Here is a 24,552-nt window from a genome sequence, read left to right as displayed (position 1 = left end):
GATGGATGGATGGATGGATGGATGTGTGGATGGATAGATGGGTAGATGGATAGATGGGTGGATGGATGTGTGGATGGATGGATGAGACTGAGGTGGTGAGACGGAAAGTACGAGTTTATATTAAACATGTTGGTTATGTACAGCCTACCTGTCATCTGGTAGAGAAGTCACTCAGTCCTGTAATCTGGGGGCTTGGGGAGAGATAGTGTACCGGATGTTTAAAGGTGTGGAGTAAGTCAGACTGGACCTGGGGATTGCAGCTCTGAGTGTGCACGTATGAGCCATGGTCTCACTTCCTTTATAACAACAAGAAAGGGCAGCACAGAGAGCTTGCTCTGTTGGTGTACACACATGAGCACCAGGGCATGTGTAAGTTGATTTTCCTATTGCTCTGACATGATAACCCCACAAAGCAAGACCTGGATTCCTAGTGCATTCCTCCAGGGAGGTCACGCTGAAAGGACCTGAGCTTGGCACATGCTCATTTCATATCCATAGTCAAAGCCAAAGAGCGATGAATTTTAATGCATGCGTGCTAGTGCTTGGCTCATCTTCTCTATGTGTGTACATCAGAATTTTCTTCCTAGAGAGTGTTGCCCCCCCAAAGTGGGTGAGTCTTCCCAACTCAATTAACACAATCCATCCTCAGCACTGCTCATGGGTCAACCAAATCTAGACCCTCACTGAGACTCCCAGGTGATTCTAGCCAGTGCCAATTAATCAATTAAAACCAAGTCACAAGGGGGCATGCATTTTCTTTTTTAATTTTGTGTAGTTCCTGAGAGAGATGTAAGTCTTCCCACTGGCTGGCTGCTGAGTACGTAGCAAAAGCACTTTTTTGTTTGACTTGAGAATGTTACCTCAGAGCCTTACTTTGTGTCCTAATGACAGCTGGAACAGAGTTATTTGTAAGGTTAAAGTGTCTATAAACATTCTTTTATTTTCCCATTCTTTGCTCTCATTTTCTAGATGTGTCTGACCTTCTTGAGTAAAATGTCATACTGATGCTCGGTGTTCTTTATCTTACATGGTTTGTATTTGTTTGTTTGTTTTCTGAGACATGGTCTCACTCTGGAGCCTTGGCTGGCCTGTATGTAGCCCACACTGGCCTCAAACCCATAAAGATCTGTCTGCGTCTGCCTGCCTGCCGGCTGTGTGCTAGGATTAAAGGTGTTCACTACTATACCAGGTCCTCACATGTGGTTTTAGATAGCAGATATATGTCACATAAGTATATGGAGATGAGGTTCATATGTAAAATGTGTGAAACTCTTCCCGAGACATTCATATGTAGTTTCCTCTTGCTTTTCTCAGTCTGTAGAAAGTTTGATGCAGCAGCTTTCAGGTTTGTTAATTCCTTAAACAGCTAAAAGGCTTAAAGGCTCATTTTGAAATATTCTTGGAGTCTGAATTTTGGAGTAGAGCAAATTAAAACAGTATCATCGGTTTATTTTTACACTTCTGTGTCAGGCTTTTAATAATAAATGTAAGTCTCCATTTCATTTTACGTTGACCCGCATCAGATGTGAAGTTGGATGCTTTGTGCATATCAGGCGCTTAATGCGCTTCGAGTTGTCTTTGCTTTGTCCTGCCTCTGACCCTCACTTCTTTCTTCCATCTCACATAGAAGCAGTTGTTTCAAACTACCCTGCATTGTAGAAAGAGCCCCATAGTCGACTGCCTTTCCTAGTCTCTAGTAACTGTCCACAGCCCTAAACCCTTCATTTTCCATTATCAGCTCTTGACGCTAGTGGCTCTTAACAGTGTTAAAGTAAAGCCCCACCCTGTCTCCCACCGTTCTAGAATGAAAGTAGGGAGTCCTGCTCCGCGCCTACATCGTAACCCTGGTCACATCACTTCCAAGTGACATGGCACATCATTAGTTCTAGCACATACATCTTTTGATCCTAATTTAAGAATTTTGAAAATAGAATGCATTTTCTCTTATTTCTTTAGAGATTGGCTTTTCCTTTCTCCTACCTCTACTTCCTGAGTGCTGGGAGGACAGGTGTGTACCATCTTTTAGCAGATGCTGTTGTTGTGTCATTTTTGAATTAACATTGTCTTTTGTGGTGCATAAATAACAAAGTCTAACAGTTGATGAAGTCTTTGATTTGATGAGATCTGGCAGCTCTCTGAAATGTAATCTAATATAGTAGGCCTGAGTCAGTTTGCATTTATGTAAAGGGAGTGTGTAGTTTTAAGGATTGTGCCATCCTTTTCCACCTGTTTTCTCCTTGTCCCTGATAAGTGTGACATAGAACTGGCCCAGGTTTCCTATAAAAGGCCTTAGTCCATTTGGGTTTCGTTAACAAAACTGCCACAGAGTGGGGTGTGGTGGCTGTTCCTGGTTGTCAACTTAGCTACATCTGAAGTGAACTACAACCCAGAAATGGAGGGCTTACCATGATCCAGCCCTTGAGACTGGAAGATACAGGCTTCTGACCCTGATCTTCACTCGGGGATCATACAGGCTTTGATCCAGCCCTTGAGACTGGAAGATACAGGTTTCTGACCCTGATCTTCACTCGGAGATCATACAGGCTTTTGATCCAGATCTTGAAGCATAGTGGCCATGAAAAGCTCAGGCCCAGGCTAGGTAGTACACTCCTTTAATCCTAGGAAATGGAGGCAGGCAGATCTCTGAGTTCAAGGCCAGCCTGGGACAGAGCAAGTTCCAAATCCAGGCATGGTGGTACACATGTTTAATCTGGGCCACACCTTCTGCTGCAGACCTACGTAAGGACAGTGGAGGAGGGGAAGCTTCCTCCTCCTGCTTGCAGTTACTTACCAGCACCTCTGTTGGAACTTACCTCTTCAGGATCTGAGCTACAGAAGACAAGCGGAAACACCTAGGCTCCTGGGACTGAGCAACTACTAGATTCTAGGACTTCCCATTCACAGCTGCCCATATATGTATATATACATATGTGTGTGTGTATACATAGAGAGAGAGAGAGAGAGAGAGAGAGAGAGAAGAGAGAGAGGAGAGAGAGGAGAGAGAGAGAGGGAGAGAGAGAGACATTCCATAAGTTCTGGCCCGGAGTCCACCTCCCAGGAAAGGTGACTCACCTGAAGACTTGCTAAGGAGATGGGAGGAATAGTTATCCCCTTAGTGAAGTAACATACTTATTGCTTCTAGAAGCCCCTCCTCCATGCAGTGGCTTGCAGAACCTTCACCCTGTGCCCGCTGGGTTCTAGTGTATCTTTCCTTCTTCCAGACACTAGCCTCTGCATGCTCTCTGTGATGCCCTGAGCTTTCTTAGTCTGAGCCCCATGCCTGCCTCTCCCATCCCCCTCATACTCTTTCTCCTTGTCCTTTGCTATCCATGTGGTTCCATTGCTGAACTTCCTGCATCCGAGACTCAACCAAACGGCGCATCTTTCTCTTCTGCTTTGCCCTCTTCTCTTGGCACCCGTTCAAGTTTTATTTGAAACACTAATAAAATTGTCTTCTAGCCTTCTTAGGAATCTGGTGTTGTTCCTGGATATTTAGTAATTGTATTAGTTCTTAATATGACCTGATAACAGAGTACTATCGGTTTATTTAATCAGCTTTAGCACAGTTGCTGGGCGATTGCCCTTAAACTGTTTTTTTCTACACTAGACTGCCTTTTTCCTAGCTTCACTCCCCAAGTTACTTGACAATGGTCGACCTGTCTGTGCTGATTCATTCTATCAGGCCATTTCCTGGTTCTCCAGCTTTTCTCTCTCTCATTCTCTCTCTTTCTCTCCCTCTCCCTCCCTCCCTCTCTCTCCCCCACTCTCTGTCTTTCTGGTTCTTCTGTCTGTCTTTATCTGTCTCTCTCTTTCTCTCTCCCTCCCTGGTTCTTTATCTTCTCTCTCTTTCTCCTTATCCCTAGGTGCAGCTCCCAGCACCATCTACCTTTATTCTCTCTCTTTCTCCTTATCCCTAGGTGCAGCTCCCAGCACCATCTACCTTTATTCTCTCCACTAATTGGCTGTCAGCTACTTTAAACTGTCAATAGGTGAGCAAAGTTTGGTGTGCTTGAGAATGAGCTCATTGGGACTGCAACCAGATCTTGCTGGCCAGTATTTAGCATTTGAATACATAGCAGCACTAGACCAACCCCTGACAATCTGGCTCTAAATTATATTATTAATAAGACTAGTGACCTAAAAAGTGGGAATCCCAAGTTCCTAGGAAACAATAGTTTATTGTATTTAATTGTGACTTAATTGTCAGGGTTGCACCCAAATACTTATTATATTTGAATCCGTGCCAATAAAATTGAACTTAAGAGGTGACATAATGAAGTTAGGCATAGAGAGTGCTGTTGTGGGGGCCAGGCAGCCTGGCTTGTGCTCCACACTTGCTGACCTCCTGGCTTGTGCTTTACTGATATCTTAGCAATCTTTCTGCTACTGCACCAGATACCTGGGCAGTGTAACTTAATGAACCATCTAAGTTCATCAGGGTCTTGTCACTGACCTGACAAGGCCTTCTATGTTGTGCTATTGTGTGGCAAAGGGCATCACCTGGCACAACAACAAGAAGACTACTGTGTATTCTTTCTACGTAGAATAAGTAGAGCTCTTAATACCATTATAGAAGTAACTACATTTCTATGTGCAGCATGGAAATGTATGTGATAGTGTAAAGTCCAGTGGGAAGCTCTGCAGCTGCAGAACGGCTGTTGTAACTGCATCATGGTTTGCTGCAATGGATAGTATTTAGTCCAGTTAACTTTGATGTATGATGTTTTTTATTTGCACTTTCTCTGTAATAACATTATTTACTAAAATATCTTAAAATCCTTTAGAACATTTACATTGCATACACTCTACAGACAGAGGAAGCAGATGACTGTGGTTTCAGAATCATGCTGAATTTATATGATAAATAATTCACATATAATATAGATTACATTATTTAAAAGGCTTATACTGGCATCTTTATACATTTTGCTGATTAAACAAGTTTCTATTCTACCATGTATTGGTAACAGATGGAATTTTAAATCTAGTGCTTGCTTTTTAGAGTTTCTCTCCTCCCTTCCATCTACTCACTTCATATAGCCCAGGCTAGACTCAAACTGATTTAGCCACAGATGGCCCTGAGCCCCTCCATCTTCCTTCCTCTACTTCCCACATGCTAAATTCTAGACATGAGCCACCATGCCCCGCCCGCTCTTCTGGACTTATCTTAAATAAGAACTTACAAACTTTGCTTTGTTACATGAGGATGGTCACATTTCTTCTTTACACAGGTACCTTTTTAACTCAATAATTCCCTCAGGCTTCATTTTAAAGTATCTGTTTCAACAAGTTAATTTCATGTCCAAGAGTCTCAAACTCAGAAGTGGAGTGTTAGGCTGAAAGCAAAGCCCATGATCCCCCAAAGAAAGGAGAAACCGCCCAACCTGTGATGAAGGTTGTCTCTACCGTCCTTCCAGGAATGGATTCCAAGGCCTTCTGCTCTTTGCGTGTGGTTTAAGTGAGAGTTCAGCCTCTGGCCTTCAGTTAGGTCTGGACAGGGGCTATATCTAATCTGTGTCTCATACACAGTTCATTGACATGCTCCAGGATGGTTGCCAGGTAGTTGTTTCCAGAATTGCCATATTACTGAAGGATACAGCCTTTGTTCCTTCTTGTAGATTGTATTCCTGCACTCCTGAAACAGAACTCTTCCAGAAGAGTCTGAATGCTTCGGGTATCAAGCAGGAACTTTTACTCATATCCTCATCTGTAAAATTTATAAGAATAGGCAAGAGATATTTCCCCATTTAAGTGTAGTGTAGATTTGAGGATCCAACCATCATTTATGTGAATAGTGTATGAGTCTCAGCAAGCCAGTTGGTTTGCCTGAGAATGGCAGGGCAGCATCCATGGGCTAGCGTTTGTCTCTGTAAATTGCCTCACTCATGGCTGAAGGTCCTACAGTAGAGTTTTGGTAAACTGCCATGGGTCTAATAATGCTTAGAAAGAAATGTTCACTTCTACTCTTCTCAAGTGATAGCTCAGCCTGTTGGCCATCAATTCCCACCAGGACCACATCATTCATGGTGTTACCCACATACAAGGTGATGAAGTTATTGTGTTCCCCTTGTGACCACAGCTCACATGGATTAATCCATGATCAGCTTGCTCCTTTGCTGTGGCCTGTGAGGAGGAAAGCAACATGGCTGCAAGAGGGTGGTAGGGCAGAGCTGCCTACCTTAGGGCAGCCAGGATGCTGAGCGGTTGCTGACACCTCACTAATAGATGAGCCATACCGTGACTGATGCTCCACCTGCTGACTCACAGAATGCCCATGGGAGTAAAGTCAACCTACTAACAACGAGAATTTCCTTCTAGGTCTGCAGTTTTTGAGATATGAGTTGATTTTTTGGTTGTGCAGACCTTTCATTTAACAGCATAATTAGACTTTTTTTTTTCAAACTCGGAGAACTTTTCTTTAGAGAAATTGAACTTTAAAAGGAATTTCTTAGAAGCTGCTTCTCAGACATACTATGTTCTGGTAGCGAGTAAAAAGCTTTATATATCTAATCTCAGTAACAAACCTGAAAGGAAGAAATAAAAGGTGCGGTTGGGATATAGATTCAGTTATGATCTGTTCTCAAAGGCACATGGTGTCAGGGTCAATGTTTATTTATTAGGACTTCTATTCAAGGGACGTAGAGAAGCAGTCCTCTTTAGAGGTAGGCATGTGGGTTGATTGGCTGACATTTTAATCACTACAAATCAGTAGCTGGGACTTCCGGATTCACTGCTATCTGGTGGGAGTCTTAGTAGGGCCTCTGATACAGGTGTAAACGACTTACAGAAGTTTAGTCTCTGAGCTCCTGCCTACAGGACTTAGCTGTCCTGCATTACTCATACACAGAGTACCTATCCTTGGTAGTGTACAAGTTCCTTTTAATATGTGTGCATGTGTAGTGTACAAGAGGTTTGCGTGTATGTGGTGCATAAGTGTATGGGGATATGTATATGTGTGTGTATGGAGACCAGAGGCTATGTTAAAAGTCTTCCTTGACCAGTGTCCAGTTTCTCGCTTGAAGATTATAATGCTTGCTCATTCGAGTTGGTTAATTGGCTCTATAGAGCCTGCGTCTCTGGTTCCCAAAATGCTAGGATTGTGGGCCATGACACTCTTCTCACGCTTTTGTGAGTGCTGAGGATTGGAACTCTGGTCCTCAGGCTTGTAGAGCAATTGCCTGGCTGAAGGAGAACACGTCTCCCTCTGCCCTCATGTTGCTTTTATTGTAAGGGGTTGTTTTTATGGTAGAGTGTCCTGGTGCGGGTGGGGTGAGATGCTAACTCTTTTTTTGTTTTGTTTTGTTTTTGTTTTTTCGAGACAGGGTTTCTCTGTGTAGCCCTGGCTGTCCTGGAACTCACTCTGCAGACCAGGCTGGCCTCAAACTCAGAAATCCTCCTGCCTTTGCCTCCCAAGTGCTGGGATTAAAGGCAAGGCGTGCGCCACCACTGCCCAGCTTGCTAACTTTTTATTAATAGCTTGGAAATGGGAAACTGCTTTGAGAGAAGAAGGGGGAAACTTGCATGTGTGAAAATGACTGTTCCCTGATGCAAACCACATCTCCTTGTTTACAGCTAGCCTTCAGCGCAGAAGGCAAGTACTCCAAGATAACATGAATCACAGCATTTCCTTGTGTCCTGCGTCAGGTTCAACAGGGAAAGTGTAGCACATTCAAATGCCAATGGATAGGTTATTTCTCCACCAGCAAAGTGAGCTACTTAATGCAAAGCAGATTAGATTATATTAAAGGAACTGCTCTTGGGCAGGTGAGTTCATTGGCCCTGAGGAAGTAGGCCAGGGGAGTTGTCATGGGGTAAGAGGGAAAGAGTGGGAGGAGGGGAGGAGGGGAGGAAGAGAGAGAACAAAATGTCCAGATTATATATAGGGAGGAGCCTCTGGGGGGAAGGGCAGCCCAGCCCCTGGACTGGAAAGTTCAAGATTGGAGGCAGGGTATGCTGGTAGGGACTGAGGAATGCTGGGAGAACCTTAAGGCCAGGTCTGCTTTGGTATGTAAAATAGTCCCTTGAGCTGTATCAGAAGCCAAACACCAACCTATCAAAGTATGCAGAAAAACCGTAGAAAGAATTAGCATGATGTATTGGTTTAATGCCCTGTAGTGAGCCAAAGATGCCATCAGGAATGAAATCCAAGTCTGTAGAGATTCAGCTTACACTTTCTACGAAGATCTTCCTGGGAAATTGCTCAAATTTGCCAGGTGGTGGAACACATCTTTAATCCCAGCCCTGAGGAAACAGAGGCAGGTGGATCTAATTCAAGGCCAGCCTGGTGTATGGAGTGAGTTCCAGGATGGCCACAACTACACAGAGAAACCCTGTCTCAGAAAAATAAAAGCAAACAAAACAAAAACAAACAATGAAAAAAAATTGCTCAATTTCTTTGTCCAGAATTTGTTTCTTTGTTTTTCACTATCCGCTATTTTTGTATATATCGCCTCCAAAACTTAGTTCTTAAAAACTAATGAAAACTGATGGTTACAGAACGTGATGATGCAGATCTCACTAATGGGTAGAGTCTATACAGAGTCCATACAGAACAGTTGTTCCCTGCTCGTTCCCTCCTCCTCCCCCCTCCTCCCCCTCCTATTCCCCCTCCTCTTCCCACTCCTCCTTCTCCTTCCATCTGAGGAACCCTCATTGTCAGTCACAGCTACTCCGCTGCTGAACATAGCCAGGATGTTTGTTTCAGCTGTCTGCCCAGCTGTTTCCAGTCAGTAGGTCACCTGATTATAAGGCCCTGATGGCCACATCAGTCAGTGCCAGTTGGAAGCAGTCATCTGTGTCAGGGAGGTTGCTGATCTTGGTTACGTTGGACATAAAAAGCAGGTTGGGTGTCAAAGAGAAAGGCCAGTCATCTTGGGCATGCCAACAGTCTATGATGTTGGAGTTGATGGTGAAGCAAATGGGGTCTGTCTGGCTGTGATTGTCTCTTTTTCTTCGTGTCCCAGGACTGTGAGGGCATCAGAGCAGGGATGAGCAGTTGGAGTCGTCCCAGGTCCTGTTAATCCCTGGGTCAGAGGAAGGCTGTAGTCTTGTGTAGGACGTGCTACTGTTCATAGAATGTTATCTGTTGCTTTGAAAAGCAAGCTCTTTCCTGGCTTCTGTTGGCTTGTGATAGACGATTGGAGCATTGCCCTTCTGATAGTTTAATGTAATCTTTGAACATTGATTCAAAGCCATAGACCATTTTCCTAGAATTCAGGATGATAGTATTGACAAGCTAATACTGTCCAGTTTAACTTACTTAATAATTGGAATACCCCACAGGGTTTTGTCTAAGGGGATTGTGACTGGCACGTGACACATGAAACTGAGGAAGTGGATTTTCTACCTAATATATTGAAATTAATGTGAGCTTGAGCCACAGGAAGCCGTAGTGGACCATACAGACTTAAATTCTTCCAAGTCCTGTGGGTCAGGAAGAGGTCTGCGTGTGGAATTGATCTAGAATTTCATTTGTTCACCTTACTTCTGGATTAGTACTTACAGTACCTTGCTGTCTAAGTGAATTGTAATGCAGCTTCTCGGGGTTGGATTCTGTAGTGAGTATCTCAGGCTGTTGAGTTTATTGAGATAATTTGAGGTGAGTGGCTGTGTAAGGAAGGCCACTGTGGATCCTCCCGGCTACTGTGTCCCTGTTAGGACTCTGAGGATCTAAAGCCATCCTTAACTAAATACTTTAAAAGTGGCAGCTCCCATACCTGAACATTGCTTAGTACTAAGATCAGAACTTGAACAGTGACCTTCATAACATCTCACGTTTTATTTCTGTGGTAATGGTTCTCAGCCTTGGTGTGTGTTAGAGGCAACTGAAGAATGTCTTATACCCACACCATGGCTCTACCCTGGGCTTCCTGGCTTGGGAAGAAGAGGGTATGGGCATTAGGCCATTGGAAAATATGAATGGAGTGGGCCCAAGGTAATTAGCGAATGTGGGCTTCTTTTTTTTTTTAGATTATTTATTTATTATATGAAAGTACATTGGAGCTGTCTTCAGACACACCAGAAGAAGGTGTCAGATATCATTATGGATTGTTGTGAGCTACCATGTAGTTTCTGGGATTTGAACTCGGGACCTTCAGAAGAGCAGTCATTACTCTTAACCACTGAGCCATTTCTCCAGCCCCGAGAATGTGGGTTTCTATATGGAGAAAAATATTCTCAGTTAGAAACTAATTCATTATCTCCTTTCCATTTTCTAGTTGGAACCCCGATTTCAAGGCCCGAGTGAAGTATCATCCGTGGATGGGACCCACTGTGCTCACACACTCAGAACGAGCTGTCCAAGGAATGCCCTAAAGGTCAGTGCCTGGGAGGGCGAGCAGAGGACTTGTGGTTAATTGTTACTATTATCTCATTTATTAGGAAACTGTGATGATGAATTCATGAGTAGAAATGCCTTTTTAGATTGACTTGATTAATAGTTCTACCTTTATACATTTGATTATTTAAGCATATTAGCAACCATAAAATGTCATAAGAATTACATTGGAATGGGCTGTTTAAAGCAGGATGTATAACGTATGTTCACCTATGTGCTTATAGGTGTGTAACATGTATGCAAGGATATTCAAGAGATAGTGATGCTGGCTATGGACACAGGAGATGAAGCTGGGGATACTCTTCAGTGAATATTTGTGTATTACTACGATCTTTTAAAACTTCTGATTATGATAAAATAAAAAAAAAAGAACAATGGCTGAAAACGTTTTAGAATTTCTATGGTTTTTCACACTAGGAAAATAGAGAGCAAGAAAGTTTTCATTGGCCAGGCGGTGGTGGCGCATGCCTTTAGTCCCAGCACTTGGGAGGCAGAGGCAGGTGGATTTCTGAGTTCGAGGCCATCCTGAATGCCAGTGCTGTGTAGTCTTATCCTTTAATTCCGAAGGGAAACTGGTTCCCAGGTTGTTGATCCTGTTTTGATGTTGGCATCCCTTGCCCCACCAGTACCCACCTTTGCTAACGAAGCAGCATTAAATTCATCCACCAAACAGCACACACTATGTGTAAAAATTATTATCAGGCTCACAAGTAAGCCTTTAATGATCTGTTGGTGTCTGCCTCTCCTATGCAGGTCGTCCGTCATTCCCCCAAGTTCACCTTATGTTCTTACTGAACCTGATAGTAAGAGGACCCAGTGCATGTCTTTCCTTTGATCCGTGGTCTGTTTACTGTGTCTGAAATGAGATCCATCCTTACGGCTTCAGTTCAGCTTCGGAGATCTGCTTCAGATATCATCTCTGATGCTAGTTGATGTCTTCTGTGTTTCCCTGGCACCCTGTTCATTTAAATATCATTGGTATTAGCTCATACATCGCCTGATAGGTTTCTTGTCATTTTTTCACAAGACTCTAGAAAGTGGTCTTTTGACTTTCCTGTCACTAACGTCTGCTTCTCTAGTAACAGGATGCTTAAGTGTTTCCAAATGAACAAGGAAATAGAAGTTAATGTGTTCAGGTTTTATATTCTTGCCTATAAATACTTGCACTCACCACTTCAGTGTTTTTGATAATTGCATAAGACCTCACTAAAACTGACATTTTTGAAGAAACGGATTATTAGTTACTTTTATTTGAAAAGAACGGAAATGGTCATCTTTAAAGGAACTGAACACATTTCTCACAAATGGCTCCTGTGGTGATTACACCCCAGGCGGACTTTCACTTTACATTTAAAGAAATAGTGACAGTGGCTAGATGTTTTGCTTTCTCTTCAGGACATTTTCATTTGGAAATTAGGATATTTTTGCCATGTTGTAGTTTGAATGCACATCTGTTTAGAAAGTCACATCTGTTTTTATACACGCCGTGATCTAAGGAATGAACACTTAGAGCTGGCTCTATGCAGTTACAAGTGCGTTCTTCTTGGTGTTTTAGAATTTTTCAACCTTCCAAGTAGGAAAGCTGTTGGTAGAGAAATGTAAGTTCTATCCATCACAGTCCATGTACGTCCATGTAGCAGATGAGAAATGTAAATTCGATCCGCCATCCAGGTATGTCCTCTGTGTAGGAGGTGAGGAAAGGAGTCCACTTAGACTTGGCCAAAGTGAGCTTAGCCAAGAGAACACAGCTGAGAAAGGGAAGGAGAGTGGTAACATGGCTTTCCTCCTGCCTTTTAAAATCTAAGCTCTAGAAAGACACATACTTTTACCATGTATCTCCCTAGTTACCAAAACCAGTTTAACCACTTAATAAGTACTTGTTAAATTGTTTAAGCCAGGTGAGTCAGTTCACAGCTGTAATCTCAGGACTTGGAATACTCGCTACTGAGATTGGCAGGTCACAGGTTCAAGACCAGCTTGAGCTACATAGTATATACCAGGTCTGCCAGGGCTATATGGCAAAGCCCTATGTGACAACACCAAGTTACTAAACAGTTGAATATATGGGAAGGACTTCTGATAGGAATAGTCCAGAGAGGGGGCTTGCACGACGTTAGTCAGCCAGTGGCAGTAAGTTAGCCCCGTTTTGAGTCTGACTCACAGGAGAGAACTATAGAAGTAGGACTGACATTTATAAGATGGTTTGGATGCTGGATATTTGAAGGTGAATGGTGGGGATTAGCCAGGTATGTTGCCACCTGCCTGTACATCCCAGCATCAGGCAGGTGAAGAATCTCAAGTCCAAGGCCTGGACTTAAGAGGTGCTCACCTGTAATTCCTGTTGCTTAGGAAGGGAAGTACGGGAGATTGCAAATCCAAGGTCAACCCAGGCAATTAGATTTTATCTCAAAAAAAAAAAAATACTTCTAAAAGTCCTGCAGAGGAAAGTCAGTGCTAGATACTTACCCAGTGCTCTAGCCTGCCTTCTGTGGCTGCGAGAAAACATTGACTACTTAGAGGAGGAAAGAAGGGTCCAACCTACTTTCAGATTTCAGTCCTTCATGGAAGGAAGCCATAGCAGGACCTCCAGGGAGGAACTGAAGCAGCAGTCACCAGTCACAAGCTTCCAGGCTTGTTCCTAGGCTCATGTTCAGGTTCAGTTTATACAGCCCAGGCCTACTTGCCTAGGAATGGCTCTGCCCACAAATGCCCCAGAGACATGCCCAAGCAGCCCCATTGGATGGAGACAGTTCCCTCATCCCAGGTCTGTCAAGTTGATGACTGAAGCTAACTGATACCTACCATGTATAAAGTCCTTCCAGCACACACAGACTAGAAATGCAGATTTTTAGAAATGATAGTTTTGATGCATTACAAGCAAAAGGAAATGAGTGTGGTAACCCAGGCCCATGATCCCAGCAGTTGGGAAGTAGAGACGAAGGTCAGTTCAAAGTCACCCTCAGCTACAAGAGTGAGTCCTGCTGCTGCTTGCTTGTATGTTGGCTGTCCTAGAACTCATTCTACAGACCAGACTGGCCTCAAGTGCCAGGATTAAAGGCGTGTGCCACCATGCCCAGCTTTGAGACTCTTTTTTTTCTTCAGCAAAACCAAACATTTTCTATAGACCAATCCCAAGTTGTTTGCTTTCTGACTCTACAACTCCATTTTCCTAATCTCAGAAAGAACAGGACAGCTCTTTCCTGCTCTGCTTTTATGTATATGAGGCTCACACACAATAAATCCTCTGACGTTAGGGATCGACATTTTCCTATTTTTACCGTGTTGCTCAGCGTGGGAGATCCTTGGCTCTGCTGCTTCCTCTGTAAGCCTATGATGAAGCTCAGTTCAGTGCCCTGCTTTTGGATGGTCAGGCTTGAAAGCCTCTGCAGTCTCCTCGCCTCCTCCCTTTCTCTGTGTGTTTGCTTTTCTGGCTCATCTTGGGATGTAGCCTGGGCTACCCTCAAACTCATAATCCTTTGGCTTCAGCATTCTAAGTACTGGGGCCATCGAATTGTCCCCTAATACTAACTGTTGTTTTTCATTTTTTAAAGCTTATAGTCATTTCCAATGAATTTTTAATAGATTATTTACAGTATATTCCTAAAATATGATGCCAAGGTTTTGTATGAGAAGAAGTGCACATATATGTGATAAGAACTGTAATGTAATGTAGCCACACTTACTGCGTTGACTGCTCTCACCTCCACAATGGCACTTACTGCTTTGACCAATCTCACCTCCACAATGGCAGTGTTAAGCAGTTACAACAAAAACTACCTGGCAGAGTGGCTACTATGGCCCTGAGTTACTACTGCTGGATTTATTTCTGACCCCAACACCTAGTTTTAAATATTTTTTTCTTATTCATGAGGTTTGTAAGACCACTTAAAATTATGTACCATATCATTCCATTTAACTGCCAATAGTGTCTTTATTTGTAGTTCTCCTTAATGGATTCTTCCAGGGAATTCTTTCCTTAATATTCTCCGGGTGCTAGTCATACGTGGGACCAGGGTGTGGTTGCTAGTCAGGGGAAACCACCTCAAACAACACGAAATGTTTAAGAGAGAAGAAAATGTAGCCAGGTATACAGAACACTTCTCAAAGGTCAGATGTGTCTAGGGATAATGGAATTCTCTGGCCAGGTAGTACTCCTGCCAGAGTTCTTCTTACTGTCTGGTTACACCCTTGGTGGAAGAAACAGAGTCAACATAGGCTCAGTCATATTTGAGCTCTGTGTATGTATGTTTGTATATGTGTGTGCATGTGTATGTATGCATGCATGCATGTGAGTGTGTGCTCATTTGTATGCTATGTGTGAATATGTACATGTGAATGTGTGTACAAGTGTGATGTGTGTGCACGTGAGCATATATGTGTGTACATGTGAATGTGTGTGTTGCTTTGTCTGTATTTACGTGTGCTGTGGGTGCGTGCATGTGTGATTGTGAGTGAGTTTGTGTGCACATTGTACGTGTGTGTGCGTGAGTGTGTGAGTGTGTAAAAGCTTCTTTTTACGTACTTGATGTGGTGATTTTATCAGAATGCTAAAAGAAGAACAAATCATACTGTCTTTGCTAGGAATAGCTAGAAAATAAAGATCACTATCGTTTGAACAAACAGTTATTTCCTGGGTTGGAGACGTGACTGAGTGGGTGAGGTTTGCTGTGCCGGCATGGAGACCTGAGTGCAGACCCAGCACCCATTTAAAGCAAGCTAGGGCCATGTGCACCTGCAGCCCGGTACTTGGAGACAAGAAGATCCGAGGACTTTCTTGTCAGCCAGCCTGTGCAACCAGTGAGCCCTGGTGTCTGTGAGAGAGTGTCTCGAAAAACTAAGGTGGAGACATGATCAAGGAAGGAAGACACCTTGTCAACTTCTTGTGTCTACAGGTGCCTGCAGCAACTTGTACAGATGTGCACATGAGCACACTTACATACACACATACATAATGCTATTCCTGAGTTAGCTTCCTATTGACAGTACAAGATGGGATAAATCAGGAGTTCTCTATCTTTTTTTGTTTGTTTGTTTTGTTTTTCGAGACAAGGTTTCTTTGCATAGCTCTGGCTGTCCTGGAACTCACTCTGTAGACCAGGCTGGTCTCAAACTCAGAAATCTGCCTGCCTCTGCCTCCCAAGTGCTGGGATTAAAGGTGTGCACCATCACTGCCTGCCCGGCTTTTTTTGTTGTTGTTTTGGTTTTTTGAGACAGGGTTTCTCTGTGTAGCCCTTGCTGTCCTGGAACTTACTCTGTAGACATAGTTGGCCTCAAACTCAGAAATCTGTCTGCCTCTGCCTCCGGAGTGCTGGGATTAAAGGCGTGCACCACCACTGCCCGGCGACTTTTTTTTTTAATTTAAGATTTTTATTTATTTATTTTATGTATATGAGTATACTATAGCTGTACAGATAGTTGTGAGCTTTCATGTGGTTGTTGGGAATTGAATTTTGGACCTCTGCTTGCTCTGGTTGGCCCTGCTCGCTCAGTCCCCACTTGTTCAGTCCCTGCTTGCTCCTGCCCAAAGATTTATTTATTATTATAGATAAATACACTGTTGCTGTCTTCAGACATACCAGAATAGGGTGTCAGATCTCATAATGGGTGGTTGTGAGCCACCATGTGTATGCTGGGATTTGAACTCAGGACCTTTGGAAGAGTAGCCAGTGCTCTTACCTGCTGAGCCATCTCGCCAGCCCAAGGAGTTCTCTATCTTAAAATTTTAGCTAAGGTTGATTTTTTTCAATCTCCCGGAAAGTTGCTTTAATCTCTCCATCGCTTATTTTGAGCACTAAATACCTGAGTCCATTTCTCTGAAAGTGCCTAATACTCTGTGTGTGACCAAGGATCTCAGGCTATCCTTCCTAAATGAAAACCGATCCATAGGCAGGAAGCTAGAGCTCCCTGGAGACTAACACCAGGCCTGGCTACTGAGTGTAGATGGGGTTCAGTTAGACTCCTAGCATGACTCAAGGGCTGACTAGCTGGTGTTTTCCACTTGGGAAGACTGGTTACTGGCCGGTGAGGGAAAAGACTGTCTGAATAATTAGCAGGCAGAGGCTGAACCGCAGAAGCTGGACAGGCTGCACTGGTCTCAGGCCAGGCCAGGGACCACCGTTTGCTTGTTCTTGAAGATGAGAACTTTGTAAACACGCATATAGCTCGGACACTTTCCCCCCGAGGTCCCTCCATGCCTCTGGTTCTGTCTCTCTTACTCTCTTTTACCTCTCTCCACTCTCAAGGGCATGGCCCCATCAGCCATCAGTATCCTCACCTCCTGGATTCCTTCTCAAGGGAGTTGGCGTTCTCTGGTAAATGGCGGTGTGACTTCTGCTGGGCGGTATCCTAGGGACCTGCCTACCCAGGGAACGGTTAACAGCTTGTAAATTATTCATGATTCTAAGTTGTCATTTAGAACCACAATTCTTACCCTATAGCCACAGAACAAAATGGGAGGGTACACTGAAATTTATGGTGATCCCCAAATATAAACAACTTGGAGTTTTTGACCACTGCAGAATCGACTTGTTTTTGTTGTTGGAGGCCAGGGAAGGCCTGTCTTGGGAGCATAAGATCAGATGGATTGCGTCATTGAGCATGGCGCAGTTTGTCTGGATGCTATTTTAAAGTACTCAGTTTTAGTCCTCTTTCTCCCTCGTGTAGGAATCTTCCTGGGGTTGAGGGAGCTGACTGGTTTGTTCCTTCTCCCCCTCTGGGGTCTCTGGGATGGACCCTATTTCCCTAAGGACAAACACTTGCCAAGTTGCCGTCACTGGCTGAGAGAGCCATTACACCTTCCCCAGAGGATAGAGACGCCTACCTGGGATTTACTTATGTTTATAGGATTCTAATGGTCACAACCATTAAAACAAAACAAAATAACAAACACACAAAAAACCCAACCTACTTCCAGCTAATATATCTGCAGGTGTGCTACTTTTCTTGTTACTTGCTGAATAGATAAATTATACTTTAAGATTTTTTTTAAGTTTTAGAGCACTAAAGTTAGTGTATAAGTATTTAATTTTAAGTGAATAATGTAAATATTCTTTTAAAAAATTATTCTATGTGTGTGGGTGTCTTAGCTGCCTATGTTTCTGTACCATCCATGTGCATGCCTGGTATACTTGAGGCCAGAAGAGGGTACTGGATCCCCTCAAGTTAGAATGGGCTACCATAGCATTTCCTTGTTTTATCTGTACCTGTGGTGACGATGTCATTGGAGCATCCTGGTGTGTTTCATAATTTGCCTTTCTTCGTTAGATTGCTGTGGTTTGCTGATTTGGGAATTATTTGTAACGTCTAGTTGTTACCCAATTTAGCTCATTGAGATATCTTGTTCTGTTGTGTTCCCTCTTTTCAGTTGGTTCACAGTATTCTTTCTAACTTATTTATGTTCAAATCCTGATTTGTTCAGAAGATAAAATTTAATGTTTAAAAATGAAAAAGAGAGACTAGGAAGCAGTTAGACTTCATTACAGATGCTCCTTGCTTTATTATAGCATACGTCCACAAGCAGCACAAAACCAGCAACAGAACCCAGTAAACGGAAACCGCCATGATCTAACAGCACAGACTGTCCCCAACGCACTGAGGATCCTACCTGGTCACAGGCTGGATTGCAGCTCATCACGGTTGCCTTTGGTGGATGACTGCGAACTGCAGCTGGCTGCCACTGTCTAGAATATAGTTCCACCTGGCTAGTCCTAGAAAAGTCCCATTTACAGTCTGTAGGACGTACAGTCACTACTGCGTCTCACTTTGTGCCTATATCGTTGAAGAATTGTCATCCAAACCATCCTAAGTCTAAGTCAGAAACCATCTGTGTAGTTATTTAAGCTTTTAATACATTTTATTAGTGTGTGTGTGTGTGTGTGTGTGTAAGTCAGAAGACAACCTGTAGAAGCCGTTTCTTTCCTTCTATACCATCTGGATCCCAGTGATTGAACTCAGATTATTTGCTGTCTTTACCTGCTGAGCCAACTGTATATTTCAAGAAACCTGTAAAGAATTTATAACTTTAAGTTGGGAACCATTTTTTATATTTAAAGAAACCGATTAAGAAATCTAATGCAGTTACTTTTTTTTTTTTTAAAGATTTATTTATATGAGTGCATTGTCCCTGTCTTCAGACACACTAGAAGAGGGCATCGGATCCCATTACACATGGTTCTGAGCCACCATTTGGTTGCTGGGAATTAAACTCAGGACCTCTGGAAGAACGGTCAGTGCTCTTAACCACTGAGCCATCTCCTCAGACCTAATGCAATTAATTTTAAGTAAAATATAATTGTACTTAAAGACACTGATTGGATGTTTTCAGTATGTATGTTTTAAAAGTCATAGTACCTGCTACAAGGTTGTCCACATATTCGGAAGCTCAGAAGATACAGTGTTCAGGACACTTGACAGTTAAGTTAGGTACAGTATGTGTTAGATTGAAAACAGCCCCTGTCAAACCCTGGTAATCAAACCAGACAGTTACAAGAAGATGCCAGTCATGGAGCAGGGGGAGGCACAGGGAGACACAGCCACTGGCTTCCCCAGGATGCTGCTGAGTGGACAGCTGTGTGAGCTACTTTTCATGGCGTGCTTTGTGAACTCAACTGTGAGTGGTAAAGTCCAAGTCTTTCATGCGGCTGACCTGAATTGTCGTTTTTAGTTTGTTCAATACAAACTGTCATCTCTAACATAATGTTTTAATACCTCTAACAAGCACACATTGATACTGTATTGTGGCCATTAAGAGTCTGTTACCTCCCAAGGGAAGCTAGGTGATGCTGCGAGCAGTATGTCCTTCACGGCCTGAGTTTTCTGTTTAAGCCTTTAGACATGAAGTGCACACAGTAGATTATTATTTGGTTTTAGTTGTCAAGTGCTGCCTCTAGCAGACATGTTTAACCTGTTTCAAGTGTGTGTTTTCGTTCCCTTCCTGGCTCTGTGTGAGCTGTTGTCAGTAAGAGAGGCCAGCAAGGCTCGCCTCACCCTCCAGCCTGAGGCGAAGGCTGTACATTGTCAGGGTGTTAGCCCATGATGCCTGACATTGGTATAGCATATTTTCGAACAAACACTCAATCCTCCACCACCAGAGGAGAATTTTAAGGAACTATTTATGTATTTTATGACATGACATCTGTCCTTCCTTCTGAGAGGAAGATGGGCCACTAGAAGAAGATGTAGTGAGCTGATTCAGGTGCCACACAGACTAATTTACCCACAAGTTAGAAAGACAGTGCCTTTAAAGGAGTGCCTCTGTCACATGGGTTTTGAGAACACAGCATGGTGGCTGATGAAATCCACATCTGCCTGAGCAGCAAGCACCTCGCTGATCATTCTGTCTCCCCAGCACTGAATGTGTTATCTTAACACGTGTGTGAAGCAGACCAGGGCTGCAGGAACGAATGAGGCAAGGAATTCTCTTAAGCATTTTCCCCTGTAAATCCAAAGTTATTTTAAAGACATATGTCATCTATTTAGTCATTTAGCAAGGACACATGAATGGGAAGGAGTAGGTACTATGAAGCCTCAAATAAACACTTTAAAATGCAGGCAGTGTCACTAATGACACCTCATACACAAACAACCCTTCTTATACTCTTTTTTAAAAAAGATTTTATTTTATGTATATATGAATACACCATAGCTGTCTTCAGACATACCAGAAGAGGGCATCAGATCCCATTACAGATGGTTGTGAGCCACCATGTGGTTGCTGGGAATTGAACTCAGAACCTCTGGAAGAGTGGTCAGTACTCTTAACCACTGAGCCATCTCACCAGCCTCTGTTATACTCTTTTTAATCCCAGCGCTTGGAAGGCTAGAGGCAGGAGGGTCTCTGTGAGTTTAAGGTCACCCAGATCTACATAACTAATCTGGGACATCCAGGGCTACATAGTGAGACCTTGTCTCCAAATTAAAAAAAAAAAAAAAGAAGAAGAAGAAAAAGAGGAGGAGGAAAGGAAGAAAAAAATTAGGGGAAAAGGATCGGGGATTTCCCAGTCTTCCCCAAAGATGGTTTTCAAAATGGCTTCACGTGACCAGCAGTAAAGTGATGTAATTCAGATATAGCAGACCAGGGCTGCAGGAGGCCAGACTTGTGTTCCTATAATGCTTCAAGGGTCAGAGGTATCAATTTCATACTCTTTCCCCCTTGTCCCTAGCTCTCCTCCCTAGGGTTCACCCCTCAGACCTGTCAGTGAGTCCAGTCCTCGTTCCCCAAACATGAAACTGACGATCAGTTTTTATTCCATTTGTGTCCATGTGTGTCCATTATATAAGTCCTGTTGCTGAGTTAATAATTCTGATATACTATCTGATCTAGTAATAAGGTAATAAGTAATAAGTTTATATCTGCTTTGTCATCAGTAATGTCACTGGTATTTAAAAGTGTTTCCTTGCGGCTTCATAGTACCTAATATTTCCCATTCATATGTCTCTGCTAAATGACTAAATAGTAGATTGTATATTTAAAATAATTTTGGTGGAGAATTTACAGGAAAAAAGCATTTACTGTCAGCAAGAATATACCTTGCCTCCTCCAGCCCTGGTCTGTTTCACACTCTTGTTAAGAGAACATGTTCAGTGCTAGGGAGATAGATTAATCAGTGAGGTGTTTGCTTGTCAAGCAGGAGAACCCAAGTTCGGCTCCTAGGAGCCATGTACAAGCTGGGTACTGTAGCATACACCCTAGAATCCAGCTGCTGGGGAGCAAACTCCATGGGCTTGAGAGCCAACCAGCATAGCTGAAGTGGAGCTTAAGGTTCGTTCAAGAGCCCTGTCTCAAAAGTTGAATGGCTCAGGACAGGAAGACACGAAGAGCATCCTCCGTGTATAGAAGACCTGCAGGGCCAAACACTGAAGGCTGGGATGTAAACAAGAGAACATCCCACAGGCCACTGACTGACATGAAGTATATTTTAAAGCAGTCTTAGTCACATGTTCACTGGAAATCCCCCTCAGAAGTCCCAAGACACTTTTACTGACCTCTGGGTAGGTTGAGAAATGGCCTTGGGGATCAGACTTGGTTATTGGCTGTCAGTGCCAGCACATCCTGATGGAAAGGCTCGGTGTGGTGTTTGGAGAGTGTACTTTAGCCAGCAAAGAGCAGTGTCTGATTCTGGCTAAGTGGGTGTGAAGCCACAGCCGACCTGCAGGGAAGTGTTTAAACAGTCGTCCGTCCGTCCGTCTGTCCGTCCGTCTGTCCGTCCGCACAGAGCAGAGGTGTGGGAGGGTGAAGTCAGCCCTACTTAGTAAGGACTGGACCAGTCACTTCCCATTGCTGAGGTGCCTTTTCTCCAGCAGCTCTGCATATTGCATGAGGCAGGTGTGTTCCCCCATGCTTGCTTTTGTAATTCCAAAGCCTGCTGTATACACACATGCACACACAGAGTAGTAGCTTATAAACTGGTCTAAAGAGCCTTTTACTTTATGATCTCAAGAATGGCATTTTAATTAAAGTTCAATAAAACCATTTCATGGGTATGCCCACACAGTAAATATAATATATATTTATAGTATATATATTTTTACCACCAATAAATATCAATGAATTCTGTGATCACCTGAGACCTGGGAGTGTCTGAAAACAGATGGGGAGGGGCAATAAAATGTATCATGAGATGTCTAGCAACTGATACGTGTGATGCAAAAGTTTTCAAGGTTTATAAATTGCAAAATGTTTCATGATATGAAAACACAGACATGGGACTAAACTGGAAAAACAAAACTGAAAAGCACAAACAAGTACCAGCACAGACTGGTCCCTGTGTGGTTCAGGAAGCCACGCCTCCCGTCTCCCCGAGAGCAGGAAGCCACGCCTCCCGTCTCCTGAGAGCAGGAAGCCACGCCTCCCGTCTCCTGAGAGCAGGAAGCCACGCCTCCCGTCTCCTAGGAGACACCCACTCTCCTGCTTCTTTCTTCCTCTGCTTTCCATGTGTGTTGACTATGAAGAAAAAGTACATCGTAGACTCACACAGTCCCACAGTGTATTAACAAGAATGTGTATGTAGGGATGCTAGGTTGTGTTCTGAAGTTTTATTTCAAAAAGTGGTATAAAGGAGCATGTTATATTTTTCAACTTCCTGTTCTTACTGTTTTTATACATTTAACTATGTAGTAAATCACAAATTATCCCCTTTGGATGTTCCTTCTCCCACACATCCTTGTGCACATGAAAGAGGGCCTCTGGACATGTGCCTGAGAGCAGAGTTGCAGGATGAGGTGGCGTACCCATGTTCAGTTTCACAGCTAAACCAGCCTAATGTCATGTTAAACTTTTGGTTTCGTGATACGTTCCCATTGTCAGGCACTTTCCTTGGTTTTAAGTGGCATATGACATCACAGAGTTTTTATCTTTGGGTCCTGATGTCAGAAGTCTGAAATTGGTCTAACAGTGCAAGTGGGGCGTACAGGAGCTGTGCTCCTTCTGAAGGTGGGAGGGGTCGGGTGTGTCGGCTTCTGGGGGCTGCCACATTCCTAGCCCATGGCTGCCTCTCCCTGATGCCACCTCCACAGCCACAGCCTGACTTTATACTTTCAAAGCCCTTTTGATTTATTTTGGGGGCAGGCCTCACTATGTAGTCCTGGCTTATTTATTTTTGGGGGGCAGAGCTCAATTATGTAGACTAGGCTGGCCTTGAACTCACAGGGACTAACCAGCTGCCTATAACTTCTGTTCCGGGGGGCTCTGGCGCCCTCTCCTGGCCCCCAAGGGAACCACACACATGGTGTATTTACATACAAGCAGATAAAACACTCGAATACATAAAGTAAAAATAAAATCTTAAAAAATAAAAAAAGTCCAACAGCCACGTCCGCCACAGCCCGTTTTGCCATGTAAGCCACCGCGTATCCTAGGGATGGGTGGAAGGGGCTTTGGCTGAGGCCTTATCTGCTTTATATAAATGGGAACTTTTAATTTTAGTGTAGAGAAGTTATGTTGGCTCACTATAAACTTGTTTTATTAAGTTGCATCTCCTTTATTATTAACCAGGTTGTGCAGCCTTCCTAAGATTCGTGGCCATTCATTTATATTTTTTTTCTGTGAAAGTATACTTGTTTTTTGCTCATGTTTGTGGTGGTGTTTATTTGCTTTTCTGTCATTGATTAGAAGGTGCTCTTTGTATGTTCTGGAACTTGTGCTTTTCTACTTATTTAGACATCACAGGTTATTCCCTCTTCCCCAGTTTGGAACTTGTATGTTATGAGTTTATGTTTCTTTGTTGATTTGGATGTGCAGTGAGTGGCTTTTAATTTTGATAAAGTTGATTCTGTGTATATATGTCTAGTTTTGTTTAACATTATTTTTACCCTCAACATAGTGAATATTTCTTCATTGTTATTTTTCCTCCTCCAACACTCAGGAGAGTGTATGAGGCAGGAGGATCATGAGTTTCAGTCCATCTTACATAGTGGAGACTCTTTAAAAACAAGTTTTATTGTCCCTAGTGTCTAATACTCAGAGAAAGCGAGTGGCTGTGGGTATTTCTGTGGCCATGTGTTCATGATTGGCTTAGAATTAGGAAAATCCTGGGTGTCAGGAAAATCAAGTATCCATGATAAATTGTCAGGCAGTTAAAAATTTTTAGTTCTCATTTCAAACAGAAGAAAGTCTCTCTGTAGAAAGCCAAGGTTGCAACGTGCCACGTGCATCCATCCCTAGTTGGAGGACTCTTGCCTAGCATATGGCAGGTAGTTCGACTCACTTTTAGACAGAGTATGTACCAACTTGCTCGGGGCTTTGGAGAAAGGCGTGTTGCCACACCATGGATGGATGGATGGAGTAAAGACTGGCGCTGGCATTTCTGTGATGTTTTATATAGAGCAGGCACTCAAGGAGTTCAATTTCAACAAAACCCTTGTGGCTAGAACACAACAACGGCAGTGACCTCAGCACATTGTATCAAGTGCTGGTGGCTGCAGTGGAATTCTGTGCTCACTGCAGCAGTGTGGAAACAGTCAGGTGAGGAAGCTGGGCCATTCCATTTTTGCCAAAACAGACACAGTGACAGTGATTTTTATTTGGAGCTTATCAACACTCTGAAAGCCATTTAGGTGAATAGTGGGACATCCAGACAGGTTCAGCTCCACTTCACTGTGTAGCCTAGGCTGTCCTCACTTCACTGTATAGCCCAGGCTGTCCTTGAATTCACATCTTTTGTCTCCACCCACAGAGGTGGGAGCACTGTGGTTTTAGTGAGCTGAGGATTAAACCAAGG

At 43.3% G+C, this 24,552-nt stretch overlaps 1 protein-coding gene across 8 annotated transcripts in view; it reads left to right on the top strand.

Annotated features, from left to right (window-relative positions):
* Wdfy3 (WD repeat and FYVE domain containing 3) overlaps positions 1-24,552 on the top strand; it is a 247,489-nt gene that overhangs the window by 56,546 nt on the left and 166,391 nt on the right. For all 8 annotated transcript variants that reach the window (XM_031337002.1, XM_031337004.1, XM_031337009.1 and 5 more), the window contains one exon: positions 10,218-10,316. The gene's annotated coding sequence lies outside the window, so the exon portion shown is untranslated. The remainder of the gene's footprint in view (positions 1-10,217; positions 10,317-24,552) is intronic.

Source organism: Mastomys coucha, unplaced genomic scaffold (assembly GCF_008632895.1).
Source record: "Mastomys coucha isolate ucsf_1 unplaced genomic scaffold, UCSF_Mcou_1 pScaffold22, whole genome shotgun sequence".
NCBI lineage: Eukaryota > Metazoa > Chordata > Mammalia > Rodentia > Muridae > Mastomys > Mastomys coucha.
This window is presented reverse-complemented; position numbering and strand designations above follow the sequence as displayed.